We start from the raw sequence: 10,101 nt of genomic DNA, 5'->3' as shown, positions 1-10,101 counted from the left end.
CAGGTTTCTCTGAGCAGCTGCTAGATGATTTTCCCACTTCTCTGGTCTAGACACCAGCATCTAACTAGCCTTGGAACGGGCCCTGTTTGCTAGCTGGAGAGCGAAGGAACCAGGAAAGAAGGCAAATGTCAGGAAACGAATCTCAGCACACAAAGAAACTTCCTTCGCTCTTCTTTTGCACTGTCTGTGCCTTTGCTACCCCTTGAGGCCTAGCCCGACTAGCTCAGTCGGTCGAGCATGAGATTCTTAATCTCAGAGTCGTGGGTTCAAGCCCCACGTTGGGCGTTTCATCTTGCACTCTTCGACATCACTCTCTCCCTTAGAGTCTCAGAGCATAACGGAATCCACTCTTTGTCCTCTCAACCAGCTGAGGCGGTCTCGGACCTTTAGTACATCATGAAGACAAGACACATTGACAATTCCATGGTCCTAAGAGAGTTGAGTCTCTTCTAGCCCAGGCAAGAGAGGGAAAAAATAACCTTTCAGAAGCTGATTGCCCCCCTCCCCCTGAGCAGCCATCTAGAGCTTCTCTACTTATTTCTATATCTTCGCCAGCGCTCAGTAGTTGAGATAACTGCTTCTTTCTCAAATCCTCCACCAGCCCTCTTCATTGGGATGGAGATTGCTTAAGGCTGACGATTCCACCACATCTTATTCATCCCTCATACATTTCTGTAAGCCCATGGAGAGTAAAACAAGATAGCAACAAAACTGTTTTTTTTTTAAAAAAAAGACATGGCCTCAATGTATAACAATACTGGAAATTGTCTTAATATGTTTTCTGTTTCTTTTTCATATCAGTGCTAAAAATAGGAAGGGAACCGTAAGGAAACGAAGAGCTCAGAGCTTGTGTTAACCTCCTTTGAAGACGAACGAATGGCCTCAGTTGGACAGAAAGTAGGCCTAGAAAGTTATGCCCAACCCCCCCAACTGTCATCTCCCTGGTGGTCTAGTGGTTAGGATTTGGCGCTTTCGCCGCCACGGCCTGGGGTTTGATTCCCGGTCAGGGAGTTATCCTCTTCAACAAAAGTCTACCTTTCCTTCCTTGCTTGGAGTTCAACCAGAACAATGCAACTTCCTGGCCTCCTTCAGAATGCTCGGAAACTCTTTAGAGGCCATGGGGAAAGCAAAGCTTCCAACTACTACAATATGGCTATCTGCCCCTTAAAGCCCAGCCTCTGCACCCTTTTACACAAATACACTTACTTGTGCAAACAATTTAGTTTTTCCTTTTTACCGAGCCTAACCTAAATTAGAACAACATTGCACTTTGACCCAAGATCTTTTTCTTTTCTTTTCACTTTTCTTGGTGAAACCAAACAATCATTTTGGGTCCACCAAAATATTTCACTAAATATAATATTCATCCAAAAACCTTTCACCCAGCGCTATATACAAGTCTTTGGAAGTAACACCCCGGAGAAAGATCATTAAGCTTTTCCATTCCTCAGATCTAGCCGCTGAAGGCTTCTGAGCATGGGCTATGGGCCTTTCACCTCTAGGCCAGTGGTTACCCTCTTGCTCAGGTGGCTACTGATGAAAGGCAACGTGGTTTAGTGGCAGATCCATTTCAGCCTCCCCCTTCCAATGTCTACAGGAGGGTGTTTGTTTCGCATTGCATCTAAGAATCAAATCAATTCTCTTGAAACCTCAACCTGGAATCAAGGTGATTGTAGGTCAAGGAAGGAAGGTTTTGTTCATCCTGTTCTAGTAAATGCTCAAAGTTGCGATGCTTCTTGGAGCTTCCAGACACATTGGCCAGAATTTTCAGAAGGTCTCACACCCACCGCTAGGGCCAGATTTGCAGAAGAACTAGGCTCCCAGTTAGGCACTAAAATCTTTAGCCAAATTGTCAAAAAGGCTCAACCTATTTTTCCAAAAGATGAGTTATTTTGGAAAAAAGCTTGTAAAGATTGTGGGTGCTGGTTACTTGTCTATGTGGCCCACACTGCTGGAGTTGGAGGTTCACCATTGTTTTCTCAGAATGCGGTGTCCGTAGTCTGCCTCAGTTCTGGTGTCCATCTTTTATTCTCCTAATAAATCAGCAGGGAGACTAAAACAACATCGGACTCACAGGGCTCCCGGAAACCTGCCACTTTGGCTCACGGTGAAGGTGTATACAAATCATCTGTGCTGTAGAAGGGCTCTGGGAGTTGAAAGAGTTGTGAATTTAACCCTCTAGCGAGATGGCCCTCTTCTGCTTCCCAAAGGCTTTGGCTGCAGTAACAGCCCTGGGAAAAGCCCTGGCCCTCCTCACCTGCCCTTGCCCAGCACAACGCCTTTTCGGGCCTACACAGCTCCTCACACAACACCCGCCTGGGACCTTACCCTCACCTACCAGCTCAGCAGCACCTTTTTTCCTCTCAAAACCTCCTCTTGCCACCCTCCCCCTTCCACACTTCACACTCACCTCATCGCAAACTCACCCATGGCCCCTTTGGCTTCTCAAGCGCCTCTGGAGGGACGCAGCTTCCCAGGCACGCAGATCCTTCCCTTCAACGCACACTGGATGGACATTCGAAACACAGCCCTTTCCAGTAGGTAATGTGTTGCTTTTGGACCCTGACGCCCAGCAAGAAGTCCTGGTACTCTTTTTCTGACCGACGGACCCCACTGACTTGCCTTTACCAAGCAGAAACTAAGGACCGGCTGATGGCTCTCTTTGCAAATGGACGCCATCAGACTGAGCCACGAGGCGTGCTGCAGGATAGCCCCTCCCCACCAAAAAGCAATGCCGTGACCCGGATTCGAACCTAGGCTGCTGCAGCCAGAGCGCAGAACACTAACCACTATAGATCATGGCCAGGAGCTGAGGGTGCAGGCAGCAACCCAGTGGAAAATGCTCAGCTCTGTGCTCTCGGGGCAGCCACCTACCTCACCAGCATCACAGGTATTTCTCAAGTCTCCCCATTACAGTGACAGGTAAAATGCTGAGCAAAGGAAAAAAGACAGGAAGCCAATCCCATGCCTGTCCCTTTTTCTGTCTTCCTCCACCCCTGGACCAAGTCCCTCCCCCTTTGTCTGGGCCATTGTCCTCATGCCCCTCGCCAGCCTATTTCCCTTTGCATTTTTCTGTGGAGAGGAATGTTTATGAGTTTGTACCCAATTTTTTAAGGCTTTGCTTTGGCAAGGCTGTTGCCTGCTGTGAGAAAAACAGAAGGGGGCTACCTGAACTGGTGTCACTGGCTGAAGCTTATCTATAGTATATGAAAAAAGCTCAGAGCTCTGAAAATGGTTTATTTACTTGAAGATTCTCATGTTAGTGAGATTGTTTCCTAGCTAGCAGGGGACTGTTTTGTGATGTGCATTCTACTGGCTCTTTGGTTTTGTATGTTTTTGGGAGGAACGGTGGAGGAGAGTATCACGGTTGAAGAGCAGCAAAGAAATGCGTTGTTGTTTGTGTTGACGTTTGGTTTTTCCTAAAAGTGTCTGGTTTGTAGTCATTTGTAACTCTTCGGTTAGTTATTGGTAACAGCTTATTATTGGGCCCCTGAGTTGAAAAGCTGCTCTTGCAGATTTTAGTTTGTCATTGTTGGAAGGTCAGTTCAAGAGCTGCTTTCTTAGTCTAGTCCGTGAGGGCTCTTCCGCCGCCCTCCTTAATATACCTTCCAGAAGGTGATTGCATGGTTTCCCTCGTCTTCCCACAGAAGAGAAATTGTCCATCCCTTTCCTGTGGGGAAAACACCAGTGTTTTAACTTAGGAAACGGTCAACGTTTTGCCCAGATGAGTGCTAGTTCATAGGCGCAGAAGAAGAGGAAGGCTGTGGCCCTTTGAGTCAGATTCCTAGCGTTTCAGGCCAGAAGGAACCAGCCGATCACCTCAGAGGGACTAAGGGGCACCAATGCCCCAAATGGCAAGGAATTGCTTTGATGCAATTGACTGTCTGTTTGAGCTAGTTCTGTGGGAAGGAGCAGAAAAGAGCCTCGGGGCTGTGGAATAGCGCCTGCATAGGCTTTCTTTGCCCTGTTTTGCTGTAAGAGTTAACCGTGAGAGATTGGTAGTCCAGGTCAGTGGGTGGCTTTATGGAAATTAGGAGTATAGAGGGGAAACCAGGGAGAGGAAGGCGTCTGCAAGACTTGTCTGTCTTTGAACAGAATTGTGTGTTAAGGGTTCTTGCTTCGAAGTCTTCCACTGGAGTCATTTTGGGGAAGTGATTCTCAGGTAGAGTTCCCGAGTTGTGGTGGTTGTTGCGGTTCTGGGAGCTCGTCCTGGTGAGGTCGAAATGGGTGGGCGCAGGGGTGTGCGTGCATAGCAGAATGTGAGTATTGTTTTTGGGCTCCTTGGAGCTCAGATCAAAGTGTTGTGTCTGTTCTTATCAGTTTAATCTCTGATACATCCTTGATGTGAGGACTGTATATTAACTTGATTTTTGAAGCAGGGGGGGTTAGAACAGAAGCTTGCTTTGTCTGCCCTATGCATTGATCTGGTATTGCAGTGCTTCCAGGATCGGTGTATCTCCTTTAGAGGAGAACCTTCTGGTTAGAAAAGCAGAAAAGAGTTGAACTGTGATACTTTCTTTAAAGCAAATGTTTTTTGAAGTAGCAGAAAAATCTGGGTGTTTTTCTTTCTTTACAGTTTCTTGGAAGTGTTTTGTGAGTCTATAGATGTGAGAGGTTCTTCTTTGTCTTGCTAGAGAGTTATTTAAGAAGCTGGACTCCTTCTTTCTGCTGTGAGTCTTTTCAACAGTATGAGGGACAAATGCTTTCCAGATTCTGGGTCTGTTGGGGAGATGGGATTTTTTTGTTTTTTTTTTTTTGTATTTTTGGGGGGTGGTTTGGGGTGGGGCGGTTGGTAATATTTGAGGTCACGTGTATATCCACAACTGCATGAGTTACACAGACTTCTCCCCACCCGGCCTACGTTCTATGTATCTTGGTTCGTAAGATCAAGACAAGGCACTAGGTGTCGTGCTGCACCCGGCACACAGGGGCCCCAATCCTGATTCCCCCCCCCCCAAGCCTACTGTAATCTAAATGCTACATAATAACCCTTAGCTTCTCATTGTTGCCATCCTCGCTATTGGAAAATCCCCCAAATCATGACAGTGGCTTACAAATCAGGAGGATTCTTTTTTTTAAAAATGTAATGTGGGTTCTCTTTCTTTCCCTTCTGGTTTTCTGAACCAGGCAAGCTAGAAACTTACCTTTCTAGTGTGGCCAGAGCCCCAGAGAGCAGCAGCCCCCGGCGCCTGGGGCTGGCAGGCAGCGGGGCTCCTCACTTTAATTTCACCCACCAAGTATCAAGTGTGAACTCCTCAGGCACTAGAACAGCCTTAACATGGAGTCACAGACAGACCCCTTGGGCACCCTGACTCTATCTTGCTACCCAGGGGTAGTAGAAGCTGCTGTAACACGCAAGCTCTGTATGTCCTTTAGGGCTAACCCTAGCCAAACAGCCAGGATCCCTTGCTGCTGTTTAGAAGATGTGCCGTCTCCCTGAAGTCCAAGCAGCATCGTGGGGAGGGGGGAACAACAGTTTCTTCCTGACAGGGATTTTTATTCCATTTCCCCAGAGCTCAAGCTGATGGGGGCAAGTGTTTGTGCAGGGCTCTGCCTCCTCGGAGGTGTGTGAGGAGGAGCAATCAACCAAGTCTTTTGTCCACGGATGATCCACAGTGGCTTGCCTGATGTCTCAGTCAGGGCCTTCTCTTGTTGGAAAGGAGATGACGCCTCTTCTGGTAAACTGGCATTTCACACTTGGTAATGCTTCTCTCCTGACGGGTGGCGGGGCGGCGGCAAGGGGGTTTACAGCTTTAGTGCCAACGCCTTTATATCACCTTACAACATGGGCTACGGCTATTATAGGTGAGAATAATGCATGCAGCAACTCACGAGCTTGTCATAAACTCTAAACACGTTTTTATAAAGCTAATGCCTGTTTTAACAACACTAACAAACAGGTGAGCAAGACTAGTTTCCAGCCATGCGTTTGTCACTTTTCAGTAAGGCCTAGGGGCCTTGGCATGAGCTAGCACCTGGTCTGCCAGTGTCAGAAGAGGATCTTCCCTCTCTTATCCCCGGGTGTCTGTACTGGGAGCAGTACTGTTCAACTTATTCATAAATGATCTGGGGAAAGGGCTAATCAGTGAGGTGGCAAAATTTGCAGATGATACAAAATTGCTCAAGAGAGTTAAGTCCCAGGCAGACTACCAAGCGCCACAAAGAGATTTCACAAAACTGGGTGACGGGACAACCGAATGGCAGATGAACGTCGGTGCTCATAAGTGCAAAGTAATGCACATTGGCAAACATAATCCCACCTATCCCTATAAAACGATGGTGTCTAAATTAGCTGTTACCACGCGAGAAAGAGATCTGGAAGTCGTTGTGGATAGTTCTCTGAAAACATCCACTCAATGTGCAGCGGAGCATTGGGAATCATTAAGAAAGGGACAGGTAATAAGACAGAAACTATCATATTGCCTCAATATCAATCCATGGAATGCCCACATCTTGAATACTGCATGCTGATGCGGTCGCCCCAATCTCAAAAAAGATATATGGGAATGGGAAAGATTCAGAAACGGACAACAAAGAGGATGAGGGGATATGGACCAGCTTCCATCTAAGAAGAGATTCATAAGATTGGGACTTTTCATCTTGGAAAAGAGACGACTAAAGGGGGATACGAGGGAGGTCTGTAAATCTATGACTGGCGTGGACCAAGTAAATAAGGAAGAGTTATATACTCCTTCTCATAACACACGAACCAGGGGTCACCAAACCAAATTAATAGGCAGCAGCTTTATAACAAACAAAAGGAAGTCTTTCTTCACGCACCACACAGCCAACCTGTCGAACTCTTTGCCAGAGGATGTCGTGAAGGCCAAGACTATAACAGGGTTCAAAAAAGCACTAGATAAATTAATGGAGGATAGGTCCATCTATGGCGCTTTGCCAGCGGTATCCCTAGCTAGGTATCCCTGTTTGCCAGAAGCGGGGCATGGGCGACAGGGGATGGAGCACTTGATGATTCCCTATTCTGTTCATTCCCTCTGGGGCACCTGGCATTGGCTGCTGTCAGCAGACAGGATACTGGGCTAGGTCTTTAACTTTGATGGGTAGCTGGGAAGACAGTCAATCAGACAGAACCCGTTCGACAAACCTCTTCATTTCCTTGTTATTGCCTGACTCCTTTAATTCATTTCCTTTTCCTTATTTCCCAGCAGACTGACTAGCCACCAGATTTGGGTGCTAGCAGAGGGACCTGACGAGCTCCTTCTTTTCGGCAGCGTTGAACTTGCCAGGGCACAGTCAGATTCTGGATGCTCATCTGAATGTAACGCCTAGCGCTCACCTTTATTTCTGTTTCTTAGCTCTTTTGGGCCATCGATCTTTGGTCTGACCCGTAGGATCCCTGCATTAGGAGAGATGGCTAATTAATGAGCCCATAAACCTTGGAAATCAAATGAAACCTGAAGTCCGTAGAAGACCTCGAAAGGCCCTTGGGGGGTGGAGTGCGAGCTGAGGAAGAGTTCCCTGCACAGCTTACCTGTCCATTCTCGTTTTCCTGTCCTGAGCGCAAAAGCCAGGAAGCAGCTCCGGGTAGGGAGGGGATACCATATGTGTGCAGTGGTTAGACAGGAAACAGCGAGGAACTGGATTCGTATGGAGTGAAACTGTAAGCATCTTCTGTATGCCTGATGACTGCAGGTTTGAGAGAGTTATGTGGGAAGTGGAGGCTTTCGGTGGCTTTCAGAGGAAATGGAATGGACAGGCAGCCGAAAGTGGAATCCCAGGTTTTTAAACAATCCTCCACTAACACATCAAACAGCTCAGGTCTAGTTACTCATTGAAAATTAGAATAAAGTTACAGCAAGATTTCATCATAAATGAATTCAAACCCTAAAGATTTCAGAACACAACTGCTATAAGGAGCCACGAGGGAAGCAATACAAAATCAACCTTGCCTCAGAGAAAGGCAGTTAAACACTTTCTCTTTTTTAAAGCAGCATAATCTCCCCAAACGGAAGGGCACTGTTCCCGGAGAAGGGTCCTGGAGAGGGTTTTCCTTGTTGGTGCCGGCCATCCACCTCCCCGAAAGGCGGGAGCTAGGTCGACGGAAGAATTCTTCCGACCAAGGCGCGGACTGACGTAGCCGCGCCGATTTACGTTCCCCGTGCAGCCCAGGCCCGAGGGTCGGTGCGTGCTGAACAGTTAAGTCAAAACAGCTCCGTCCGTCAGCAAAAGGGAAAACCCGCTCCTGGGCGACACGGCCACGCCGCCCTAACCCGCAGCGTAGCTAAAGGGCATTCGGGGAGGCGGCGGGTGGGCCTCAAGCGACGGAAAGCCCTCCTCCAGCATGGGGTTGTGACAGCCTAGTCTCCGTAGCACAGACAGGGTGGCCACCAAGAGACAGGAACAGACAGCGAAAGCCAAAGCGGCCCCAGGGCAGGGGGCGAGGCTGCCTGTTGGACGAGGAGACCAGGTGGGACAGGCGTTTTGGACAGGCCGTCCTCCCGTCAAAGGAGGAAGAGCCCGAGAAGAAGGGCCGGGCAAGAAGCTACAAGCAGGGAAAGAACCAGAGCAGGCAGGCAGGCAGCTCCCCTTAGAGCCAAAGAAGGCACCGGTCCAAGCCCCCCCAAAAGCAGACTAGAGAGCAGATCAGCTGAAAAAGACCAGGGAAAGCCAAGAACACAGAGAGACCCAAGTAAAGTTCCAGAGCTGAGCTTTGCTTACAAGGAGGAACCTGTGACAAAGATACCTAGAAGTACAGGGCCTGTGGAAAAGAGCACTCCCAAAGGCCCAGACTGACAACTGCTTTCCCGAGAGTCTGCTTTGCAGTGCACTAAGCCTAAGCAGCCCACTGTCGGTTTTCTGTTGTTCAAACAATCGCCAGGGGAGAGCGCGAACGCAGTCCCCCACTACCACAAACTATGCAGTTGAGTTTCCCGCATTTGGGGAAATCGCAGGGGTCAGCACACCCACAGTGCAATGGATGAGCCTCACCCTGGGAAAACCACCTTTGTGATCATCAATAACCAAACTTCCATACAAACGGACTTCACTAAAATAAGACAGGAGATCTACATCACTCACTTCACCTCTCTACAAAGGAAAAAGGACTGTAAGCTGTCTAAACTCCTACCTGCCACATGGGGCCACAACCGTGATACCCCTAACCCACCGAGCAATATCGTCAATCTATCCAGCCACACACTCAGCCCAGAAGAACAGTCTGTCCTATCTCGGGGACTCTCTTTCTGCCCTGCCACCCCCACCAACATGATACAGTTCTGCGGCGATCTGGAAGCCTACTTTCGCCGTCTCCGACTCAAAGAATACTTCCAGGACAACACTGAACAGCGCACTGATAAACAGTTACCCTCCCACCAACAGCACAAGAAGAAGAACTCCACAGGGACTCCTCCTGAGGGTCGAAATGACAGTCTGGACCTATACATTGAATGCTTCAGCCGAAGTACACAGGCAGAAATTGTGGAAAAACAACATCGCTTGCCTCACAACCTAAGTCGTGCAGAACGCAATGCCATCCACAGCCTCAGAAACCATCCTGACATTATAATCAAAGAGGTTGATAAAGGAGGTGCTGTTGTCATCATGAACAGGTCTGACTACCAAAAGGAGGCCGCCAGACAACTCTCCAATACCAAATTTTACAGGCTACTTCCCTCAGATCCCACTGAGGAATACACTAAGAAACTGCACCATCTACTCAGGACACTCCCTACACTAACACCGGAACAAATCAACATACCCTTAGAACCCCGACCAGGGTTATTCTATCTACTACCCAAGATCCACAAACCCGGAAATCCTGGACACCCCATCATCTCGGGCATTGGAACTCTCACTGAAGGACTGTCTGGATATGTGGACTCTCTACTCAGACCCTATGTTACCAGCACTCCCAGCTATCTCCGTGACACCACTGATTTCCTGAGGAAACTACAATGCATTGGTGACCTTCCAGAAAACACCATCCTAGCCACTATGGATGTAGAGGCTCTCTACACAAACATCCCACACACTGATGGAATACAAGCTGTCAGGAACAGTATCCCTGATGATGCCACAGCACAACTGGTTGCTGAGCTCTGTGCCTTTATCCTCACACACAAATATTTCAAATTTAATGAC

At 48.2% G+C, this 10,101-nt stretch overlaps 4 non-coding genes across 4 annotated transcripts; 3 read left to right on the top strand and 1 right to left on the bottom strand.

Moving 5' to 3' along the window:
- The first annotated feature begins 212 nt into the window (after positions 1-212).
- On the top strand, positions 213-285 carry TRNAK-CUU. The gene has a single exon. It is a non-coding gene; the product is annotated as a tRNA-Lys (tRNA).
- Positions 286-938: 653 nt separating this feature from the next.
- TRNAE-UUC lies at positions 939-1,011 on the top strand. The gene has a single exon. It is a non-coding gene; the product is annotated as a tRNA-Glu (tRNA).
- A 3,254-nt stretch (positions 1,012-4,265) lies between these two features.
- Positions 4,266-4,461, top strand: LOC120389486. Its single transcript, XR_005590960.1, has one exon. It is a non-coding gene; the product is annotated as a U2 spliceosomal RNA (small nuclear RNA).
- A 4,375-nt stretch (positions 4,462-8,836) lies between these two features.
- Positions 8,837-9,001, bottom strand: LOC120389476. The gene has a single exon (XR_005590950.1). It is a non-coding gene; the product is annotated as a U1 spliceosomal RNA (small nuclear RNA).
- Positions 9,002-10,101: the final 1,100 nt, after the last annotated feature.

Source organism: Mauremys reevesii, linkage group 23, assembly GCF_016161935.1.
Source record: "Mauremys reevesii isolate NIE-2019 linkage group 23, ASM1616193v1, whole genome shotgun sequence".
Classification (NCBI taxonomy): Eukaryota; Metazoa; Chordata; order Testudines; family Geoemydidae; genus Mauremys; species Mauremys reevesii.
The sequence above is the reverse complement of the archived record's forward strand: the minus strand, read 5'-3'. Positions and strand labels throughout refer to the sequence as shown.